The sequence below is a fragment of the Etheostoma cragini genome, chromosome 15 (assembly GCF_013103735.1).
Source record: "Etheostoma cragini isolate CJK2018 chromosome 15, CSU_Ecrag_1.0, whole genome shotgun sequence".
Lineage (NCBI taxonomy): Eukaryota > Metazoa > Chordata > Actinopteri > Perciformes > Percidae > Etheostoma > Etheostoma cragini.
Genome location: NC_048421.1, coordinates 15,480,512 through 15,500,511, shown reverse-complemented (window position 1 = coordinate 15,500,511; position 20,000 = coordinate 15,480,512). Strand labels below are relative to the sequence as shown.

At 39.0% G+C, this 20,000-nt stretch overlaps 1 long non-coding RNA gene across 1 annotated transcript in view; it reads left to right on the top strand.

Moving 5' to 3' along the window:
- The first annotated feature begins 8,933 nt into the window (after positions 1-8,933).
- LOC117958461 overlaps positions 8,934-20,000 on the top strand; it is a 12,425-nt gene continuing 1,358 nt past the window's right edge. The window contains exons 1-2 of the long non-coding RNA XR_004659721.1: positions 8,934-8,944; positions 10,830-10,835. This is a non-coding gene — a long non-coding RNA (uncharacterized LOC117958461). The remainder of the gene's footprint in view (positions 8,945-10,829; positions 10,836-20,000) is intronic.

Here is a 20,000-nt window from a genome sequence, read left to right as displayed (position 1 = left end):
CCGCCTCTGAAGCTAACAGGTGCACAAGTGGAAACAAATGAGACTGACTATTGTACTTTGCAGCCATGAAGGACATCATGAATGTCTATGAAGGAAATTGTACATTTGAGAGTGCCTGATTGAAGAATAGAGCTCACAGCTATTGATTTCTCATGATGTGACATGACCGCTCAACAGTCATCGTGCTATGTTTGCCACACGCTTCTCTCTGAGCCGTAGATGGACCTCCCTACACAAGCTGTCCCTACAGAGACAAGTAATTATCCAAGCCTCTGAGTATAGCATTGTGTCGCAACTTATTGGTCGGGGTGAGACACATATTGATTGGTCCTTCGATTTCTATCCTGGTTGTGTTAGGTCGAGCAATGAGAGGGTTGTCCCCAGAGGATGCTCGGATTATGCTTCATTCCAGCACTTGAGTCCAGTCCTAGGTGCTAGCTTTGAGGACCCAATATTTACACACTTCCAACTCATGGCCCACAGGCAAGCATTATGGTAATATATACAAGGAAAATCAATGCAGGCAGCCATTCCTTATTTTTCATATCAGACACTTTAAAATTAAAATGCTACATAGAAGGATTTGTGTGCTGATGTTAATTAGCATCTTTCTTTTCCCCGTTTACCACAAGCTTACTCTGCATGGATAAGAAGGAATAAATCCTCGATGACACACTTGATATCTGACATCAGCAGTCCAACTCCCCTGCACACAGCGATAAAAGAGACACAAGCAATTAGCTATTCAATCAATTCACACCAAAAATGGCTCACTGTGGATTGTAAATGAATGAGCTGTGCATCAAAACCTCCCCACACCTTTCTATCTGATGGAAAAAAATGGGAAATGAATGTACTCTGTTTTTTTTCTTCTTTTCTGACAAGCGAGATGAGATTGATGTTCTTTGTCATATGGAACTTTTTGAACTACTCTTTTTGGAGTTGATATTAACGTGTCAAAGGTGGAGATGAGCGAGAGGAAGTCAGAGAGATGGGTTCCTAATGAGCCTCTTCATGCCGGTCTTGTTATTAAGTATTCATGTTCCAGGTATTTTTAACCTGTGGAGACATTAGTGTCAGGGTCTTTATAGCAGAGGCTGAAATCCTCTGAGAACACTCCAGACAGGAGCTGACTCTCTAAAACTGAGGAAAAAAGGTGTCCCGCAGGTCTGCCCTGTAGTTTTAGTAAGCAGAGGAGGCATCAGGTGAATAGCCTTTTTTTTATTTAGTGAGGTTAATTAATCTTTATCTATGCTCTGTAGAAGTTTGATAGTTAAACAGTAGAATAGCTTTGCCAATTGGTATAGTATAAAAGATTTAAAATGTGCATACTTCTGTATTTTTCCACAAAATATGTGTAATAGGCCTAGTGCACCTCACTTACACTCAATCCCATTTGGTTGTTAGAAGACTTCCCAGACCTCAAAATGAAACTGGGTCCTTTTGTTAACACCCAGAATTCTGAAAGGAATTTCAATGGAAATTGAACCACTTCATCACTCTCATAATGGCATGTAGGTATACAAGAAGATGAAGTGTTTTGTTCAAGATTCGAATGGTTTCCAAACATGGCCTGGTTTCTGCTGGGGCAAACGGGATAGAAGGAAGTGCCACATGCTATGCGAGACACGGAACTGTGGGTCACTTTGTAACTCTGTTCATTGTGAATCCGGTTCTTGTCATACCTAAACTGAATACCTAAACCTTTAATCCAGTTTGCAGCCTGTCTTTATTTTGTTTCAACAAGGTCTCTTCTGGCACTCAAATTCCTCCCTCGCTGTACAGAAACTTCCACGACACGTCTGAGGTTGATTTGCTGATCAACATGTTATTCCGTGGCAGCAGGAGACACTAATGTTGACAAAGTGACGAGTTACGATCGGATATTGGTCCGCTGTGTTTAATTTTGAAATCTACCGGATCCTCTGTGGATTTAACTTGCAATCTCATTGATGGGTTTTGGCGCGTTAAGGTCCCAAGAAGAAGAAGAAGAAGACAAAGAATCAGAAGAAAGAAACTAGGGAAAAGAAGCAGAATACAGTATACAAGGAGGAAAAGGAAACGTGGAAAAATAACTTGACCAAGCTTAACAAATGAATCCCCTTGACTACGAAGATGCAATAATCCTAGTTGATGCGTTCATGGATGAGTGCAAGGTAAATATCATTAGCTCAGTGCTGGAAAAAGCACACTAATTACATGTTAATTGCAAGGTCTAAAACCATATTAGACTCTGGGTTACAGCAAGGAAGAAGTAGCAAGGTGCAAAAGTGAAAACACTCCAAACAAAGTGCAACTATACAGTACCTGGTTCAATGTCTTTATTCAAATGCATGCTATAGTGCTGAGCTGAGTTCACATGTTAGAGCCAGTGAGAGTTTCATTCAATATTCTGCCAAAACGTTTCACCTTCTTTTCTTTTTTTAAATGTAGAAAGGGTTTTCTAGATCTGTCAGTACAATACAGGACCAATAGACAATCATTGGACACAACCAATAGACTGAACGTTTACAATGTAATGTTATGACATTGGTTTTATAATGAGACGTTTGTAGGTGGCGATAACCTTGTTGGGTGGTGGTTTGTTCTGTGGCTCAATTGTTTATTTAGGTAGATCAGAATGGACACACAAAAGGAGGGTCAAAAAAATCCACAAAGCTGTGTGTTTGGCTTGATGAGGACAAAGATGGTCAACCTCTGCCAAAAAGATGTAGAGCTGGGGAGAAACAAATGCAAGATTCAGCCACTGGTTGGTGTTTTGTTTGTTTTTTCATCAGTAGTTGCATTCATTATTCATTAAGCAAGTTGGAGGGATATTCTGATTTTTGCAGTTTCTTCAGCAAACGTAACACCCTCATGTGCTCCGCTTTCCAAGGAAAAAACTGTTATTTTAATTGGAATGAATGGTAAAGTTTTTTTTATTTCTTCATATTGTGTTTTTTGTTTCTTTTGAACAAGAGATAATTGTTTTTCATTGAAATTTCAGGAAGATTCAACCTCTTCCTTCCATCAGTAAACTGCTCCTGTGGAAAAACCTTGCCAGAGACCATAAGTGATGTGGCTGAAAGTGGTTACTGGCCAGCCACTGTCAATTTTGAGACATAGGACATTGGTCCTCATGAGGATCAATCACTGCCTCAGTAATATCAGGACAAGCTTTTGTCAGCATGCACGAGGGTAGATAAAAACTCTTCGGGTGAGTGAGTGGATTTATCATTTAAGTTATCTTGTTTGGATCCCCTTTTAAATACCTGATTCATTGGTAGGACTTGTTCTTGCAATCCCCAAAGTTTCAGCAAACATTTCTTGACGGAGCCCTTTTTTTTGTCACGACCATAATCTGAAGCCAACCTTCGAAACAATTACTTACTGTTTTGTTTTGTTTTATTCACTTCTCAGAGTGCTAAGATATGTGGGGACACTATTTGAGGTTGACAAGCTGTCTCAGGTCCAGCATATTCAGTGCCCTGCATGCACACCCTCCATGTTGGCAGTTAAAGTGGATGGGAACTGCAAATGATATTGTTTCAAAAGCCAACCAGGGTGCGTAACATCATCAATTTATCATAGTTTTGATTGAAATAACCTAAGTCTTAGTACTTCAAAACTTCAAGTAATAGCCTTGGCTTGTAGTTGTGGGCAGCTGTGACTCAGTGTATCGAACTGTCCTTGGGCAAGACACTTAACACACACTTTCCCCCCAGTGTGTCATTGAGTGTGTGAATGCATGGGAAACCAATCTCCAAAGCCTGTCTGCAAACATAGCTGTATGAGTGTGTGTGTGTGTGTGTGTGTGTGTGTGTGTGTGTGTGTGTAAAAGGGTGGTAGTGATGAACATTGTAAACGTGCTTAGAGTGGTCCCAGTGACCATAAAAGCGCTATATGAGTGCAAGTCCATTTAACGTCCATAATTGCTTCAGCCACTTAACTGAATGGGTTGTATTTGGGATAGCCATCTATACATGTGGTTTGTCTTTAATTTTATTTTTGTGTAAAACTCAAATCTAAATGCATTATAATTTGGTGCATGTGGGTACCATGATATTAACTGGATGGATTAATTGTTTAGAATCCTAACATGTTGCATCCTGCCTAAAGTTTAAACATACACGCTAAGCAGCGTAAGGGAACGGAGATCTACTACACAAAGAAACTAACTGAGACTGAGTTTCATTTATCAAACTGTGATAATACATCAGGCCCGTTAGAAGGTGGACAATTTTTGGCACTGAGCTTTTAGTTCAAGTTTTAAAGTATTTGTGTATTTTATCAGTTATGTGGTGCTTAAGGCAGATAAACCTGATTGCCATAATAGAGAAACATATGTTAGACATAATCACCAATTTATTCTGAACAAGGATTTCCTTTTACTTTACATTGAATTTTGATTAGATGTTGATATTGGGATGATAAAGTTACACACATTGGTTAAAGGTATTTGCAAAAGTCCAGAGGTATTTCAAATAAATGGCCACACTGAAGGTAATGCATATTCAAACCTTAACCAAAATATTACCATAGGCAGGTAATTTAATTAATCAATAATTATGTCTTTGTCAAAACCAAAACCCATCACTGAGATAGCACCACAAAGGAAGTTAAATCCACAGAGGATCCAGTAGATTTCAAAATTAAACACACCAGACAAACATCCGATAGTAACTCATGTCTTTGTCAACATTAGTTTCTCCCGCTGCCACGGAATAAAGTGTTGATCAGTAAATCAACCTTAGACGTATTGCATGTAGTGGGTGACGGTTTGCTCCGTCAGATGGAGCGAAATCACAAGGGAGTCCTGGGGCGATAGCAGCGTCCATAGCAACCACAACGTGTCAGTTTCACATTATTCTGGCAATATTTGAAAAACATTGGCAAACAACCAGCATGCAAGGGATTATGTACATTCACTGAGTGAACATTAGGAAAATAAAATATATATTTCTCACTATAAAAGGTAATTGAAATGCATTATTATGCAGAAACTAACTCGAGATGTAGATTTTTTCACAAAAAATGAGCGCCATTTTTTTTGGTTCTCACGGCCGGAATCTTGAAAGTCACATGACTTGGATTCAAAACAATAGGAAAAGAATAGTGTAATGTTAAAATAGGCCGAAAATCTTTTAAAAGTCATACAATTCAAGGGCCATTATTGTCACCCCTATACGTTATTGCACATTGGACCAACGTAGTCTTTGCGTTTTTAATTGAGACCGGGTTGTATATAATGATGAGTCAGCATCCAAAACAAATTTCTATACATCTTTGAATGTATTACCTACTCCTTGATACATTTTTTGTTGCTTATCTTTTACCTCTGATTTAGATTACAGGTTTTAACCATGCTTACATTTACTGGACATTGTTATGGAACATATGTTAATGTACTATGTGGTCATTAAACATGAATGACTGAATATTTACATCATAATACAGTATTTGTTTTTCAATTTCATTTTATTTAGTAAAATGTAAATTGTGTTAATGCTATTTAATTAGATTTGATGTGATACACACAAACAGTCGGTCGAACACATCCGTTGTCTTTTCCTGTAGACTCCACTTGACAGAAACGTCTTACAGCTACAGTATGTTGTAAAAAAAACAACTCAGTTTTCCCACACTCAAAATACCGAGAAGTTCACTAAACTTACAAAACATTGCTTGGAAAATGTTGCATTGATGTTTTTAAATTGAATCCAAGGAACAGTTTAATGTCTTCTTTGAGTCACTGCACATACAACCTCTATCACTAGTAATCAGGATTTGTGGGCAATAAGGAGTTTTAAACGCGATAAAGATCACATCTAAATAAGTCAAACGGTGATAATTCACTCTTGTTGTACAAATCAGCCCCGCTTTCTTCACACGCTCTCCCTCTTTTTAATCATTATCCCATTATTAACAGAGCCTTACTCCTCTGGTCCCTTGTGTCATGACGTATGAGTCTGGATCTCCACGCCTGATGTTCACTCTCTTCCCTCTGTCTTCTTGGCTTTGATATGTAAAACAAGTCCTCTCTGTTGGCCTGACTGACCCACTAGACACCGGTTTCACAGCTTGCTCCTAATCTCCATCACACTGGGTCTGCTTTAAAAGCGACCACACATAGCAGCACCCTCCTCAAAAAAGAAAAATGCACACTCTGTTTGAACATCTGCCATCCGTCTGTCAGCATGCCAACTTGCTTGTTAAAGGAGCTCGGGCAAATTCATTAAATCTCACTGGTCTCTACAAAGTGGGCTCAGCAGCATCAGGACCACATGTTCTCCACTTGGTATTCTGGTAACCATGCACAGATTTAGCTTGATTTGACTACAGAGAGTAATTACGTGCCTCAATGGCGTGAAAGGAAGTACTTGTCAATGTCTGAAACCCCCTTTCTGAAGGTGTAAGCCATTATCCCCATTAGTACTGTAGTAGTAGTATTGTGTCAAGACTAAAAAGACAAAACAAGACATTTTTGAAGAGAGATTGGGCAGTGTGTGGGATGCAGCCATTCGGAAAAAAAACAATTACTTTTGCTTTTGACGAGGTCATCTGACACAACTACACAAAGCACACTGAGGCTTAAGCCTGCTTTTATTGTCATTTCAAAGGGAAGGTATAAGGAATGAGTTTTCACTTTCAAAAAGTCCAAATCAAAGCTAAACATATGTTGTTTGTCTTTCCTTTAAAAGTGACATCTGAGCTTTTTCTGATCTTGAGTTTTGGTAGTTAATAAAATGACATTGACTATTGGTAGAAAAAAGGGAACGGAGCTGCTACTTTGAAGTTTGTTGTTGTTTCCTGAAGCAAACAGAGTACGGCAACACACAGAGAGCGGAAGGTGAGGGACATCTATTGGCACTAGATGTGAGACAATTATCTTGGAAATGTACCGTTGATGATCCAGGCTAGTTCAACTGTAACTGCTACGGAAATTTGCCGAACATTCTGTCGCCAGTACCAACAGAATGCCCAGGTGAAACCATCTGCAGGTGGCAGAATACTGGTGAAGGACAGCCCAGAGATCACACATAAATGTGTGATAATTTCCACTGAATGTTGGTCCATCTCTATGTACAGTGTCCCTGCCAGCTACAGATACAGTATACTGTATGAGGCTCCAAACCATCAGCAAACAAAACAATGTGTATTGGAGTCTGTGTGGCCTTCACAGAATGAATCAACTACACCGAACATTATACTCCTGAAATGAAATACCACAGGTAAGTGTTTTTAGCTGCTAGTAAACAAATTTAGGCTTAAGCTAATGTGGCTCATGCTCTTGTTTGATTTTGTTTATTCAAGCCCAAGCAGATGGTATTTTGAGCATGCTCCAGATAAACCTTTCCACTAGACTTTAATTGATTCGGTCACAGCAGTCATTTTAAAAAGAACACTGGCGTAAAAATAATCCGGCTACAATTAGCAACTGAACTTTAATATGGCGTCTAAAGGGTGGTTGGTTGTTTATCACTTTATTGAATATTATTTGTTGACAGTAAAATAACTAGAAATACCTTTAAGTCCACAAACATCTTCACTCAAAGACTTCAGACTTCTCTGTGCAGCTCTGGCTTCTTTTTTTAGAAGTTTCTAATCATGACTCAGCCTTCAGTCCAGTGATCTGAGACAGAAACCTGTCCACTACTTAGATCAGAGCCACGGAGCTTTTAAACAACACACATGACACACAGACAGAAAACAGAAAGGGGGTAGTAGTGTGTTGTAATCGGTCCTCCCATTGACACATTACAACACCACAAGTTTAACACCACTGAGAAACTATGTCAGCAACATGTCAGTAAAATCTGTCAGCCTGATTGGGGACACACAGTGTGATGTCAGATACTCTGTAATTATCCTCCTCTCATACCTTGTGGCTTCCTGCCACCAACACCTTCTGTATCTTCAAAACTAGAAAAAGATCACAAAGGTAATACAGCACATCTTACTTGATCTTTCTACATGTGCACCTTTTTATATCTTTGCCTCTTACCTCTGCTTTTATATCAGCAGCATACTGTATATGAGTGCGGGAAACAATATTCTTTGTAAGCACAAAACAGATCCCTGCAGGGAGATATACCCACTTCCATATTCTTATTATGGCATTAGCATTATGTACAAGATATGATTAAATGAAACTGTAAAAAAGGGGCCTGATGGCAATTAGATTTCACTTTAGATGCTTAGATACGAACATGGATACCATTCACATATTTGCATGGTAAATGTAAAGTAGGTTGTAAGCTAAGCTTAGCACAAGCGCAAATGCAACATGTTGTGGCTGTAGGAGGGTTAGTCTCCGCCGGTTTAAACAAGATATAACATGTTAATAAGTGAGCTTCAGAGACAGTGGTAGGTAGATTTTGTTACCTTTGGTCAGAGCCGGGATTGCTGTTTCCCCATTTCCTGTCTTTGTGCTAACTAACTGGCTCCTGACTGTTGCTTTTTATTACCATACAGTTGTTGAGAGTGGCATTACTCTTTGCTTGGAAAGAAAGTACACAAAAACGTAAAGCTATTTATGTAACACACATTCTGTTTAATTTATGAGGCACGTAATGAGACATGTTTGCAAATGAATTAGAGGAAACTACTTTTAAAACCATGCTGCAGGAAAAACAAGGTTTAAAGACAAAGATGCCAAGATTCACTGTGACATTCACGGCGTATTGTCTCTGTGCTGGATGCAAACACAAACTCCTAGAGGACAAAACACTTCCTGATTAAATCCTCATGCTAAAGCAAAACAAGTAAAGGCAGAAAGGGTGAGAGTGAATTCCGAGTCTTTATCGAGCCATTTTCATTCCTGTTAGTTCCACACTAACAGAAAGAAAATCCTGGATGAATCCTGTATCCTGTATTGTGTGTATGAAGGGAAAAGAAAGTCAAAAAACATGAAAGCATGATGATGGGGTTCAACCTCGGAATGTAGTCTTTTTATTATTGTGGTGTTTTACACAGAAAAGAAAACATTTGCTGTCTGACAGACAGACAGATAGCTCTCCACATAACTCACTTTCTGGACCACACACCACCCGGGACACAAACTCACTCACATGCACACACACCTGTTCTGATACCCCTGGAAGAGCTTTCATACATTTTCAAAAAAGCTGCTCACAAATATGTGGCAACAAAATTAGTGGTGGCTTGGTTCTCATCCCACCCTTTTGGTTGGCTGTATATGCTGTGTTTGTATGTACATATATGGGATGTTTTATTTTTATCTGTGATGTCTCGTAATTGTCTTGTGGGTTAGGAGATGTATTTTCTTTGCATTTGTTTAGCGATGAAAATTGTTATAGCATGAGCTGTGTTTGATTGTGTAAATGGAAACATTACAGAGAAAGCAACTTCCATCAGGATTAATTAGCTTCTCTGATAGAGAGCAGTCAGAATGGATATACTTGTACTTGTGTTAATCTTTGCCTCTGATGATAGATATATAGATAGATACATAGATAACTTTATCGTCATTACACATGTACAGGTACAAGGCAACGAAATACCGTTTGGAGTACCATTTTGGTATGAGTTGACAGACTCTAAGTCATGGTATCAATAATGATTGAATATGACTCTAGTCTGCTTAAATTTGCAGAAGTCAATTTGTGCTGGTGGACTTTGTTAGCCATTGTTTTAGAGATACAAACATACAGATTAATAAGCCTTATTGTCTAGAAATTGACAGGGGCCCCCACGTTTGTAGAACTTGCACTTAATGTTCAGTGTATAAACTGTAGTTTCTATTCTCTTATCCTTCGGCCCATTTAGCTGAATGACTCCTTTCTCTGTGTTTGATGGTGAAGGCGCGCCACCTTGCCTGAAACAAAGACCACCTGCTCAAATAATTTCAAAAACCTAAACACTTGAGATGCATCACGATCACGACCAATATCCTAGGGGACACCTTGAATTAATGAATGTAATATCTCAAATATATTTCATAAAACACAACATATCATTAGTCATATCCATATAGACAATACAACTCTTTAACATGTCATCACTGGGTGCTAGATGAGACTTTCAGACACCACAATATTGCACTATGGGCAACCTGCACAATTGGTTCATTTCCAATTTAGCATACATTTAGCATGTTATTTAAGCAGTTGCACATTTTGTTTTCTCATCCTGTATATATTTAAATATTTGTTCTTATATTTCATTCTTATATTTTAGTCCTATTATTATTATTATTATTATTTCATGCATACTGTATGTATGTATATATTTTCATATTATCTTATTTATATTTATGTTCTGTGTTGTGTGACTAATGTACGTGTGCTGCTGTAACACCGTACTTTCCCATTTTTTGGGATCAATAAATATCTATATCTAAGAAGCAACATTATTATCCCGCTGGAGTACTGTTTATGATACATGATGAACTTCCAATATTCACTCTCCACTCTGTTTTAGTCTCCATCAACTGAGGGAAATCCCTGGATCTTTGTGAATGTTATCTGAAAGTGACACATTTGTTTTAGTGGTGTGCTGCACATTGCTTTACCTCCCCTCTATACATCTGACAGTTTGGACAGAACAAATTCACAAGTTTTAGAGCAACTTTCCCACAGTATCCAAATTTTAATAATGTTTTTAACTACTAGCAGGTGTGTTTCCGGCACATTTCCTCTGGGTTTGGTAAGTGCACACTGGAGGATGCTCTTGGCTGATTAGAGAGCATGTTTCCAAAATGTCTGAGGGTCTTCACATTAGGTATAAAAACTATGCATTTTCTATTCTGTCACAGGAAGGCACCACTGTGAATATCTCTGAGCCATTACTGAATAAAGTGCCTCTTTCCATTTCTTCTACAACAATAGACGCAGGTCTAAAGGGAGCAAAATATACGCTGGACCAATTTGTATCTATCAGATAGATCTGTCACATCAGAAAAAGGGCAGCTTTAATTAGATCTGTTTAGCAAAGTGAGTCTCAGACAACGGTTGTGCTTTACTATTCACTGTACAACCCAGAGCGTGATTAAAGTAAACAAACTATTCATTTAATAGGCATTTTCGAGGAATGTAATTTGGCAGAATACTTCCTTTGGGAGCAGAAGCCAAATGCAGCGTTGGAGTCGCTGACAAGACGCCTCGCTGCAAACCAGACGAAGCTTCCAAATGATGCTGACAGGTCAGTGTGGAATGAGGCAAAACCACAAGTCTCCTGCATTTAGCCCTGTCAAACATGGTTAACACTCCGTGTGGAGACAACATCCCCTGGTATTAACGGTTTCAGCCATCAGTGGAACCTGCTTGTAAAAAACTGGGTGAAAAAAATGAAGTTGATATTCTACCAACTTACAATATACTATATAATCATCTAATTATTAAAACTCATAACAGAGTGTATTCTAATGTATTGTATGTAGTTCAAAGGGCTGTAAACCCTCTGAGTTACCATGAAAAATAATAATTTAATCATGCAACATTCATAGTCAAAGCATTTAATAAAATTGGACAAATACAAAGGAGGTATTGAGGCACCTCTCACAATGTGCAACATATTAAGAGACAGCGATAAGGAGGAAGAAATTTAAAGTATAGGCTATGAATTTTTGGGAGTTGGTAGCGGAGGTAGGGGGAAGATATAAAACCTGCTTTTTACTAAACTTAATACTACACATCTTATTAACTCTAGCCTACCTCACATATAAATACAGAGTACAGTATTTGTCGCTAGCTATAATAATAATAATTGGCTTATTTGACTTCAAGAACAAATAATGTCCTGTTTTCTTTTAAAGCAATGCTCTTTTTTTACAGTTCAAAGGGAATTGAGACTGCAAAATGGACACTCATGTATGAAAGCCGTTTACAACATAAATTTCATGCATTGGACTCCATGTTGCTGCATTTACACAAAAACAGATCAGACATGGCCAACGTTCTACCAGACACAGCAGCCAGAAAACAATAGGACTGAACCTCTCTTACCTCCTATCAGCCCAGAGCAGGGACATGTTTCTATTTTAGAATTCAGGCAATATGTACCTTTAGTAGTGTAGGAAGCTATCAGTGATGCTGGAGATATTGTACACAGACCAAAGTGCACACCTCTAAGCTACAGTAGACCTGCAGCTTTTTTGATTAAGATCAAAGGGGTTGGCCACAAATACTGTGATCCAACAGTATTACATGTTATTTTGCGCACACACCAAAGTGCATAATAATCAGTGCTGCACTTTTGGATAGAATAAGAAAACAACTGCACAATATCAAGCTAGAGAAGAGCAGGACGCACCAACCACAAATCATACAGTTTTCTATGAATAACAGTATGTGACAATAACACAAACTATTTCTTTTAAATGGTTAACCAAACCTTGAAAATGGCTTTGGTTTCAATTTAAGCTTATTAAACATGTCAACTTCAATGATCTAAGACAGACAAACTAGGATCTGAAGATATTTCAGCCCTGTTCTACAAATATATCTTAACTAAATCAGGCTAAAATAATCCAATAGTAGTAGTACCGTATATCAATACTGTTATATTAAATCTAAGAACCCATTTGTATCTGAAAATTAGTTTATGCATGGAGTGTACCCGCTATCTGTCAGTAAGCCTGCACTTTTGCAGGTTTTGGTTAACATGTATTCATAGATACAGAGACTTGAGTTATCTAAGTTGAAGAATGCAGAAAAAGAGAGGGTAGATGTTATCTTTTCAAACATACATCTCTGGTAATTAATTCTAAGCCTGAGCACAAAACTTAAAAATAAGCTGTCAGAATATTGCAGCATGGTTGTGGATATAGGCTTCTGAGAGAAACTAAAGAAAAGACAGATAGTACCTCAGACGTAATGGAAGAGAAATAGCTGAACATTATCAAAAGCTTGTCCTACTTGCACAGCTTCTTTCTTTTGATGTGAAATGTTTGAATGTCATTATGGCTGTCTATACAGAGAGAACAAGACAAAAGAAGAAACAGATCCAGAGTGTGAAATGGTTTTATATCAAACAGCTTCCCACCTGTGATTGTAGCATTGTTTGCAACGACCCCGTCGGAAAACATGCTTGTCCACCGGATGATATTGACTGACGCAAGGCCGGCTCCTGCCCATTGGCTGCCCTTGGCGATACTGAGATTCTAATATCTGAGATGAAAATACAGCATGTACCTCTGTACTGGGCTTTGTTCTCTTCCTCCTCTTTTCTCCGTTTTCGTCCCTGTGCACCACCTTTCATTTTGAGAATTGATATTCTTACCAACATCAGGTTGATCGAGTGAGCCCACTGCCTTAAAAACTGAGTTAGAAATTATCACAAAAATAACAAGATTTGAAGGCCTAAACTCACATCCATCAAAATCCCTACACACAATGCTTTGTCTTTGTCCAACTACATCCTCCTACCTTGGTGGGACAACCTGTTTGGGTCAGTGGGAGGCAGTGCTGGGTCAGATCTGATCTGGGTCGCTGTGTTGTGCTCTTTGTGTACCCAGAAGAAACTCCAGCCAGCCGGCCAGCATCTTACTGGCCACCTATCAATCAGAGAAACACCAGGGCTCTGTCCCAAATACTAAAAAAAAATTTCACCCTGAAACTTCAGATCAGGGTCACAATCAGATAAAAATTGGCATCCATTTCTTGATGCATAATATGTACTTATGTACTTTATTTTTAATTGGTTTAGTTGATTAATGCACGTGTTTCTTGTTTCCTTTGGTTTCTAATCATAGTTTAGTTCAAGGTCAATTTCCTTGCATGGAAACCAAATGAATCTGCCAGCATGTTTAATTTGCTCTGGCCCCCCTCCCAAATCATACAGATGTCGAGCCAATCGCAACCATGTATCTAAAGTGGGAAGAGTTTAAGACAATGTCATGTTTGAACGTAGTCACTGGACCAGCTTCTGAACATTGTCCATCCAGCGCAACGCAGCAGGCACACTAAACGAAAGATTATGTTACTGTATGCCTATTTCTTGGCAAAATGTTTTCAGAAACACATTGTAATGTACTGCTTAGCTGTAACTTGAGAAAGTTTGTGACCTGTCCGCCATTTGGTCTGCACTTGTAGATAAGTTATGCTGGTAAACAGTAAAAACAGAGGTCTGAAAAGATGGGTGTCTGGGCTGTTGTTTTTATTTGGTGCTCTAAACATCCCAGGCTCACTTTCAATCTCACAAAAAGGCTCGTAAACACATTAACATGTTCATCACATACATGCAGTACACACACTTATGCCCTGCCTAGCCCTGTCATAGATCCCCTGGACATTATTTTAAATTATTCCTGACGCGCAACCAGCAAGCAAAGAGGCTAAATAAGCTCGGATATAAATAAATCCCACACATCTGCCTCAATCAGCCACTTCCTGTCTGCGAGAGACAAGCACTAATGGACAGAGTTAATGTAGCCAGTTATCCTTGATGAGTCTGTGTAGGAGTCAGTAATGCCCCGTCCTCTGCTCACTGTCTGCTTGGCTCTTCCTGTCAGACTCTCGAGCCTCCAGACAACCTGGAACACACTGTCCTGGCCTGCCATTGGCTGCCAAGAGCCGATAGTCTTACATTACTGCTAATAATAACAGAAAGGCCATCACCCTTCTAAACTCTGCCTGTCATTGAAGGAGAGGTGTTGATCGATATGGTGATGAGACAAAAGCAGACAAGGAAAAATAATAGCGGCGACTGACATTTTCAAGTGGACTGACATAATAATTGCATGTGTCTGTCTGTGAATGTTTTAATGTACGGTTGATTTTAAACCCCGAGGTGATAGTTGTGACTTTGATGTGCTCCATTTCCAATCCTTTATCTGCAAGAATGCCAAAAGATGTAACAAACCAACATGAAGTGAAGTGTCATGCTAGACTGAGTAAACCCCGCCCAGTCTGACGGTGATTTGATTTTGCCCTGCATCTCAGTCAGGACACCTGCACGTTTAATTCTCCTGCTTCAGTTCAAAATTTGGCGGGAACCAACCACAAACTGGCTTATCTACCTCGCGCGATATTAGTGGGTTTAACCCGAGGACGATAGAGAAGCAACCGAGCAGCTTCTTGTATACAGTCAATTTAACGGCCACCGAACATTACGGAAGCACAACAAACCCGCTGATGCCGCTGTCACTGCTACGTCACCCGGATTGTTGGTCTGATGATTGGTTGAAGGATTATCCAATTGCGGACAGAGTCATTTGAACTACGCCCGTTGCTCACACCTCTTGTACAGAGAAAATACAGAGCAGACTCCCCAGACCAACGCTCAATCTCAGATCTATTGAGGTTGGCTCGGTCTGGTCTGGTAACAGCCAGATTATTGTCATGCACTGAATTTGGGTGAATTGATTGATTAAGATTCAGAAATCACCAAAGTGACCAAATGAAGTGCAACAAAAAGATAAGTGCATTAAAGCGTTGAAATTCTTTCCAATTAACAACCTTATCCCACTTTTAATCAAACGCTTATAGTGTAGAAGACTATTTAAGTCGAATATTCACTTTCATTCGGAATATCATCTTTTTTGGAATAAGAGCAAAAACTGAATTATTATGTGCATGCAAATGTAGTCATTGTCACTTATGTATGAGTCATGATGCTGTTCGCATAAAACCTGACAGAGGTAACTGATCGGTTGTGTTTCTGCTCTTTAATGAGATTTTTTGGGCTTTTCAACCTTTAATTTTTGACAGGACAGCTAGACACATGTGTTTATAGAAAACCTCTTGTTTAAAGACAAAATTGCATTCCTGTTTGTTAAATGAGCCAGATGTATCGCTGACATCCCCTGGACACAATGAATAATCACATTATCAGTGGGGATTTTATGCCTGACCTCAAATTGGGAATTGTGCGATTGTAATCTAACCATTCAGGATGGACCTTAACACCAGGTGAAGTCACAGCACATTGTCCGTCTCAGAGGCTGCTGGACAAGGAAGCCTAAGCCGGAAGAATCTGTATAATCAAATGGTGGGAAAGTCTGTCAACCCTTAACCTCCCAACTGCTGCTATCTTAGCACCCTCTGCTTCTCTGTGCATCACACTCCCACAGTGCGATCCGCTGTCAACACTCCCGCCAGGAACAACTTTGAAATATGTAGAATGACTCTTAGAAGTAATATCTCTCCCCCCAGGAGCATGAGATAGTTTCCCTATAAGACACACCATTAAAACACTGTGTTTGCAAACTACAGAGGCTTGGTTGCAATTTTACTAAAATAGGCTCCATGAATAATACATTTTTAAATTAAAACACTCATCATTTTTGACAAGTCTTTTTAAATAACTAGTGGTTTTCTTATTTTTCGGCAATTTTAATCTTTCAGCAACAAGTAGTATTGGATTTTTCAATATAGAAACAAGACTAACCACATGTCAAAATACAGCTTGTTGTCAAAAGATGAGGCATGAGAGATAATCATTTATCTTCAAATAGACATGTTACTGTTACTTTGCAAATGGCTTCAATAGGAGAAGAAATGAGAGCTGTCAGTAAATTATAGCCACCACAAGCATCGTGTTATTCCCCACATTAACAAATGCTGACTTAATCTTGAGATGCTTTAACTTTTACAGCAATTAAAAAAGCCAATTGACATCAGCTTGCGGGTGTTTCTTCAGTGTTTTCTTATAATTAAGAGGACACTTGATTACATTGTAGCAGAAAGACCGGCTGCAGTTTTGCTTATTTGACATGTGTTTTATATTGGTTTACTGGTTTTTTTGCTTCATTTCGGGGGTTATTCTCTTCCTTTCTTTTTTCTGTCTTTCTTTCTTTCTTTCTTGGTGATGACATCCAAATGGACTGGAAAGTGTCATCAATGAGTGCAGCTTTTCCCCAAACTGACAGACCATTTCCAAAGAAAAACTATTTTAAAGGTTGTTGGGCCTCTAGTGAGAAAATTTCCAATTCACAGCTCCCACTATAGTGAAGAAAAGTAAATGAAAATACAAGCAGGGCATCTTCTCAGTGACCCTAGTGTGTGTGTTTGTGTGTGTGTATGTGTGTATGTGTGTATGTGTGTGTGTGCGTGTGTGTTTCCACTCCTGGTGTCCAAGGACATTTTGGATCGGAGTTATTGGTGCACTTAATGTTCTCCCAGATAGTGCCCCATGCAGCACTCAGCGGGGTGTCGGTACTTCACACATTTGTAAAGCAGCAAACTTGGTGTAAGGGTGGTGACAGTGAGGCAGATAGATGAGCTAATGCAATGTGCTGCTGCTACAGGAACAAGAGCTTTATCAGCCCCTCTCCACAGACACAATAAATGCTGGTTTGCCACATCTGGTCACACGAAACACACTTTAATTAGAAGCAAAAGGTCAGCTTAGCACATTTTGGCCCGTCAGCAACGCCAAAGGTGACTGCTTGCCATGATATTACAAGCATGCCAAGTTGCCCCGAGGTGTCCACTCAGGCCAGTGATCCCTAAGGCTCAGTGGCTCTGAAAGGGTTTCCTCAGAGGTATGGTATAATTGAAATTCAACATGGATAAACTTGCAGAGCAACTGAACGGAATGGAAATGTGTGAACTATATATAACACCTTCAGTTATTATGAGATTTAGATTAATAAAACAAAACCTCATCAACAAATAAATTAGGATGTACAGTACTACATTACGAGTTGCAACATTTAAGACATTTTCCCTTTACTGCATCAATAATTATAATCTAGTAATATGAAATAGCAATTACTCAGTACTTTTACTTTTGGTAATGTAAATATATTTTGATGCCAATACCTTTGTTCTTTAAAATACGTTGTACTGTAAAAAGTTTGAATTCAGGACCTTTACTTGTTACAGAGTTTGGCTTTTCTTCTTTTACTTAAGTAAAATATCTTGTTATGTGTTGGCATGATTTTATTGCACCACCTTTTTTTTTCAAACATTTTATTTGAACCCTACCTCCAAAATGGTCCGGGTGCAGTGTTCATCAATTACAACGTTTTAACCATAGACTTTATATAAAGACGGAAAGCTTGACAGCTCCCAAAATATGAAGCCAAAACTGCACTATATGATCCATGTTAGTGGATAGGACATTGGCCCAAACTAAAATATCAAATACATTTTTCCCCCAAAATGCTTTCTTGGGATGTACTTGACTCAGGAATTTGTCCCTTGAATCAGATTTGACTGTGTATTACGAATATTTAACCACTTGTTCACTTTTTCCCCACATAGAGGATCAGGCAACGCTTTGTTGAAATGCCAGATTTTTGAGTTTCAGGGTGACAAAGATGTTCATGTAAAATAGTAAACCCTCCAAACTAATGCCTGCTATCCTTTATAGCTGAATAAAAACTACCATAGTCTGATCATGCCTTAACCAATAGAGCAATCGACTATATCGTGTTAAGTTGACGTGAGCTGTAAATTCATCATTGTTCTTCTTCTGAGCACAAGGCATAAGAAAACATCATCTCAGAGCCTGATTGGGCAAGGACTCTCTATAAATACTGGTCCACACTTGACCTTCTTCCTGTGTATAAAGTAATATCTCATCCAGCACATGGACTATTAGCATTGGCGCGCCCCAGGGGTGTGTGCTCTCCCCACTGCTCTTCTCCCTCTACACCAATGACTCAGGGGACCCATCTGTTAAACTCCTAAAGTTCGCTGACGACACAACGCTGATCTGCCTCATCCGGTGGGCACTACAGAGCACTGAATGCCAAAACCAACATACTCAGGAACAGTTTCTTTCCAAAAGCCATCACACTGATGAACAGCTGACTTCTGACTCACAGTGCCAGGTTCCATTCCTGTGCAATAACCCAGCAACACTGTCTCTAATCAGTCTCCTGGTTCCACTTATTTATTCATCATTCTCATTCTCTATTTCAGGGCTGTTCATGTTGTAATATTATACTTATATAATTACATAATACTATTTATTCCAGCACCATTTGCATTATGCTCCATAATTAAATAATAAGTATCATAATTATAATTTCCCTCTGCATACTTTGCACTCTTTGTTTCACTCAACCTGTCTATATTGTTTCTGTTTATAGTGTGTATGTATTGTTAGTTTTTGTTTTGTGTGAGTAAGCACATTGTGAGCAATACGATCCAAAGCAAAATTCCTCGTATATGTCCTCTTTCCTGGCAAATAAAGCTGATTCTGACATACTTTCTTGCTCCCACCCTAGACACATCCGACCAATAAGAGGAGTGAAGATTCTTGTGTGATTTGGAATGATGCATTTTGGTAAAATGTTTCCATTTGTAAAAACTAAACCAAGAGGAAATCACTCCTAGTTTACAAAATCTGTCAACTGAATCAACTGATTCAGACCAGAGCAAACAAATTATAGGTGTGAAAAGGCCCTATTTATTAAACTTTTAGTGCAGTCCCTAACTTCTGTTTGTGTATGTTCCGAGCACTTTACCTGTTCATGTCTTCACAATGCATTTGTATTTGTTTCCCTAGTGTGTACTGACCTTTGGCAGACACTATATTAGCCTACCCACACTCAAGAAATCCGTTAAAACTGATCTGCCTGTTTCTCCCCACTATTCTGACAGTAAGACAATCAAGCCACCTCCCACTCAGAGATAAGAAATGCATGAAACTGTACTGCATCCCAACCGACCCTGCCATGGCACTGTGCCATGCCATCCAATTGCAAGCCGTGAGCTGCGGGAAAGGATGTAGGGCACAAAATCAATTTCCTTTGTCGCCTCACCAGCACCGGCTGCTCCCCTGGACCAAATAAAATGTAATCCTGCCATGACTCCTCAATTAAAATGAACTCTAAAAAAAGTATATTACCCTCTGTGACTTCTCTCTATCCTTTTCAAAAGGAGATTAGCCAGGGAAGTGACTTCTTGACAATAACAGAATTGTTATAAAAAAGACAAGAGAAATGATTCAGGACATTTTGGTCTTCCTTCTGCTGCCAGTGGTGAGATTGTTGCCAGTGAAAGCCAGACTGTGAAAGTTGAAAAGATGTTTCAAATGAATTGGGTGAGGTTATCTCATTAACAATAACAGAAGGTTGTCAAATACATTTTTATGAATTTTATGAA